This window comes from Vigna radiata, chromosome 9 (assembly GCF_000741045.1).
Source record: "Vigna radiata var. radiata cultivar VC1973A chromosome 9, Vradiata_ver6, whole genome shotgun sequence".
In the NCBI taxonomy this organism is placed as follows: domain Eukaryota; kingdom Viridiplantae; phylum Streptophyta; class Magnoliopsida; order Fabales; family Fabaceae; genus Vigna; species Vigna radiata.
Window position 1 is genome coordinate 16,995,645 of NC_028359.1, and position 5,166 is coordinate 17,000,810.

Genomic DNA, 5,166 nt, shown 5'->3' on the forward strand with positions numbered 1-5,166 from the left:
TTTTTGCAAAAGGTAGGACTTAAGTGAACTTTTGAAAAAAGGAGGGACCACTTTGAACAAACCCTCCCAAAGGAGGGACCAAAATAGGTATTAAACCTTTTCTTTTCTCTGCTTGGCTGGAACATTCCCTTTATTTTTCTTTGAAAAACAATGTTCTTGTTCTTTTGATCTTGGATAAATGGGATAGCATATTTTGATTTTTATTTCATTCTAGTTGCAAGCGCTGGACTGATGAAACAATACTGCTTTCAATTTTACATTCAATGAGCACACGGGTTAGAGGAAATTTTTAGAAGCTCACTTTCTTTTCTTTTTTAATGAAGCGCTGATTCATGCACACGGGACAGAGTTCTCTCAACTGGAACGTTTGTTTTTTTTTTTAGAGCATGGAGTGTTATTCTTATTTGCTTGGCAATGCTGATTTCCTTGAATGAGACGTGTTGGCAACTGCCGCCACACCGATTTTATTTTATTTTTTTTGTTAGCCTTTATTTAACATTGCTTGGGAGGAATGAAAATGGAAGTTGCTGTAACTTGCTTTTAAGTTTCCTTGCTGGAATGAAATTAATGCTTTGAAGTGATTTTTTTTCATTTATTGACTGCAAAGATTCACGGCTTTGGTTGAGAACTTTTTTTTCATTGAAGGAAGCACACGGGATTTCAAGATGGATTTTGGGTGATGTTGGACTTTAATTCCTTTTACTATTTGGCTTTTCATTATTTTTTTTAAGCACCGTCATGTCCTGTAGCTACTGGTGATTGAAGTTTGTGAAGAATGTGCATTTTTTTTTTATTTTCATTTTGGAGGGGCTGTTACGTTAAAATTGTGGAAGCACCATCTTTTATTTCCTTTAGAATTTTCAAGTAATGAATTAATTAGGAGTAGGTGTATTTTAATTAATAGCTTGCCATCATTTATCTTGGAGAAAACGCATGACATTATTTTCTTCTGCAGGAATGTGCATTTTAATTAATAGCTTAAACGTTTTTTTTAGTTGCCATGTATTTTAATTATTTGCTAAGCATAGTTTATTTTATTCTAAATTTTAATGTGCATTTCGTCATTAGCCGAGTGTTCTTTTTATTATTATAGTTGCATTGTGTATTTAATATTTTAACTTAAGTGTTGCATTTTAAGTGCTTTAATTATGTTTAGACATTTGTTAGTTGTTGGGTTTAAGCATTTTCATTTACTTTAATGTTTTATATTTTTTTTTAGTTGTGATAATTTAGTTGTAATGTTAGCTCTAGTATCCAACCGTTTCAATTATGTTAGTTAGGTTTAACTTCGTGCTTTAATTTAGTTGCATTCACAAAAACACCTTCAAAACCCCCCACTATGTGTTAGACCTAAGTCTCGAACCGTAGTTGGTCCTTGAGAGACGACCTAAGAGTCACATCCTAGTTATACTGCATTTTCTCATATGCAATTAAATTTGTATGGGCTGCGACAACCCATCAAATTTTGGCGCCGTTGCCGAGGACCAACGGTTCGGTCTTAGGTCTTTTGTTGTGTTAGTGTGTGTTTTGTTTTGTCTTGTTTTAGGAGTGTGATGTTCTGTTTTGTGTGTGAATTCTTGTGTGTATGCGTGTCGCATGTTTAATTGTTGTGTGTTTTGTTTATTTCGTAATTTTTAGCATTTCCATTCTTCCACTTTCCCCCTTCTTTCTTTCTACATGTCTACCTATTTTGGCTATGTGAACACTGCTTCTTCTGCCTGTGTCTATGATTATGATTCTCCTTCTGCATTTGACTCTGAGTATGGTTCTCATATATACTCTACTTGATGAGAGTGCTCCTAGGGAGCCGTTTCCACTTGATGAGGAGGATATTCGTTGTGTTTTCAACACTGGACTGATAAAATTGCTGCCTAGGTTTCATGGTTTTGCAGGTGAATGCCCATATAGACATTTGGAGGAGTTCTAAATCGTATGCTCTTCAATGAAACCTCCAGATGTCCCGGATGAGGACATGTTCTTAAGGGCATTTGAGTACTCATTACATGGAGCGGCAAGGGATTGATGTTGTTGTATTACTCCTGGATCCGTCACCTGTTGGGAAGATCTTGAGCATCAGTTTCTTGACAAATTCTCCCATGTGCGGTATGGTTACAATGATGATCCTGGGTGGACTGATCCTAAGTTGGGATGGTATGGTACTTCACAGCATCAATATCAAGAACCATCATTCCAGACTCCGTGTATGCCTTCTCCACCTGTCCAGGAACCACATCAGCTGCAATTTCATGAGCCTACCCAGTCTTCATCAGCTGCTGATAGAAATTTGGAAAGCAAGCTTGATTCTCTTTTGAGTTTGGTGACACAACTGACATCCAACCAGAAACCAGCACCTTCATCTGCATCTGTTGCGCGTTTGTGTGCTATATGTCTTTCCACTGACCATTATATGGATGTTTGCCCTTCTTTGCACCACCCTGTTGTTCTTGATGTGCCTCACGCTTATGCTCCAAACATCTTTAACAACAGGCAGCCACAAGAGCAAAATCAGAGGCAACAACAACAGCAAGAGGCACTTGTTAAACATTCTACGTCTTCTGAGCATACATTGTTTGAGTTGTGGGGGCAGATGGGCACGCAACATATTGAGGAACAGTCTCAAGCTTCAGAGGGATCACCATTTCAGATTGTTCAGCTTCTAGATGATGTTAGTGACAACCACATAGGAGATGGGGAGCAGAGTCATGAGCTTACTACTGTGCCACCTACTTTCCCACACTCCTATGCCCCCACTCTTGCACCTGAGGAGACTGATGAAGAATTGGAGGACCAGGCAGATATGAACAACACTATTGAGATAGGTAGACCACCTTCACCTTCCACCACTCTACCAACTTTCAGGGAAGTGGAGGTAAACATACCTATTATTTATTCTGTTGTTGATGATTATGTTGATGATAGGTATGTGGATGATTACATTGTTGATGAGCATGATTTTAATTCTACCTCTCTGCATGATGAGAACCATTGTTTGATATCACATATGAATGTTTGTTCTCCATGCACTGAACATGAATCTGAGTCTGTTGTTGATATTGTTTCTTCATTTGAATTTGATTCATGCTCTGAGAGTTTATCTAAAGTTCAGCCTGTTACATTGGGATTGGGTGTTATACCCCTGCATGTTATTTCTATGGAACTATATTGCACTAACCATGTTGCAGGAGGTACATATGGATTTGATCAGCACACACCCATGGTGGAAGACAAAGGTGCCGACAGTTTGAAGATTAATAGGCACCAGCTAAACCTGCTCATCAACAATCACTGCTTCTTAGATCCAGCTGTGGAGGACATTTCCCTGCTCGATCAAATTTGGAGGATGAAGCAGTTCTTCCTCAAGACTTCCTTGCTGAATCTGGTGGTGGAAAAGATNTCCCTGAAAGTCCAAAATTGGCAACTGCCACCATGATTAGGGGAGTTTTTCTCTTCTCTTCTCCTCCTTTCCCATTTTTATTACACTTGTCCATGATTTGTTGATTGTTCTGATTTCTGATTTGATGATATGACACATTGAGGACACTGTGTAGTTTAAGTGTGGTCTATTGGGGGAGATTCTGATTTTTCTTTCTTAGTTTATGTTTTCTGCGTTAAATTTTTTTTCGTTTTCTAGGTAGTTTATGTTGTGTCTTGTGTACAGTTTTGCATGTTTCTCTTGATTTCTGCACTTGGTTTAGATTGTAGATGTGTCTTTCACTTCATTGATACTCTGATTGGTTTGAAATCCTTGCTTTTCTCTGATTGAAAGATGATTATGATGTTTGAGAGGCTAATTTGATTGTGACAGAATTACCTTGTGTGAGATTTGAGCCACTTGATATTCTTTCTTGTGTGTGATATGTCTCTTGATTGCTTGCACATTTGCCTTGGCTTGACTCTTGTTGATGATTCTTGATTGATATGCATGTTTGGAAGTGATAAAGGCAGTTTTATTGTTGAGCCTCTCTAGCCAAATGAGTCTACCTTGTTGTGATCCTTTGATAGCCCCTTTGAGCCTATGCTTTCCCCATTTCTTTGTTTTGAAGCTGATACACTAGCCCTAACTGAAAAACCATGTTTACCTTAACCTTAGGGAATTTTGGAGCTTTGGAATTGTTTTGGGAATAAGTGTGGTTTCCGGGGGATTAAGATGAATTGGCTAGTTGGTTCCTCTTCTTGTTTTGTTTTGTAAATATGTTTTGTATCTTGTCTCTTAAAGTTGTGTTCTGAAAAGAGAGAAAAGAAAAGAGACAAGATGAAAGAAAAAAGAAAAAAAAAATATATACAGAAATATGAGAAAAATTAAAAAAAAAAATTGTGTGAATAATGGAGCCAAGAAGAGGATGGAGTTAGAGGTTTTGGGTGTGAGTATATTGTGTTTACACTTATTCCCCATTGCTCCTCTATTCCTTTTGGGTTGTAGCTTCTTATCCATATTTATCCTCCCTTGTCCTTGGCCCCATTACATCCATAAAAGACCTTTTGATTTGAACATGCATATATGTCTTGAGTGTTGATATTAGAGGCTTGCCAAGTCTGTTCGTGTTTGTTTTCTTGAGTGCATTGAGTTGACATTGTTTATCCTAGACACTTGAGAGAAACACTGATAGTGTGCATCTGTGAGGTTTTGTTGCTTTTGATTCACCTCTTGAACTGATTGATCATTTTGCCATGTCTTGAATAACTTGGATGATTTCTCTGAGTATCTGTTTTCTCTGATTCTGTGTGAATACTATCTACTACTTTTCCTTGTCCAGATTTCTTGAGGACTGTAATTCTGTCTGCTGAGTCTGTGTCAATTCCCTGATGTCCGTTGAACTGTTCCCTGTTTTGCGTCTTGATTTTGCCCAGGAGTGCAAAAGACTAAGCGTGGTCTATTTTGATGAGTCGATATTTTATTGATTTCACTTAGTTTATTGTGCTAGAAATAATCAGGGAATTGTCCTTAATTGTCCGGTATTTTCCCGTTTTTCCTAATTAGGCTTAATTTGACCAGAAATTCTAATTTTAATTAATTTGAATTTTCTGAGCTAATTATTTGCATTATTATTTTCAGGGAAAATTTTGGAAACACAATTTGGGACATTTGGAGGACAACAAATAAATTCAAGACTCTCTGCATGGAAAATTTAGAATTAGTTATATTTTAATTTAGTAGTTTGGAATTAA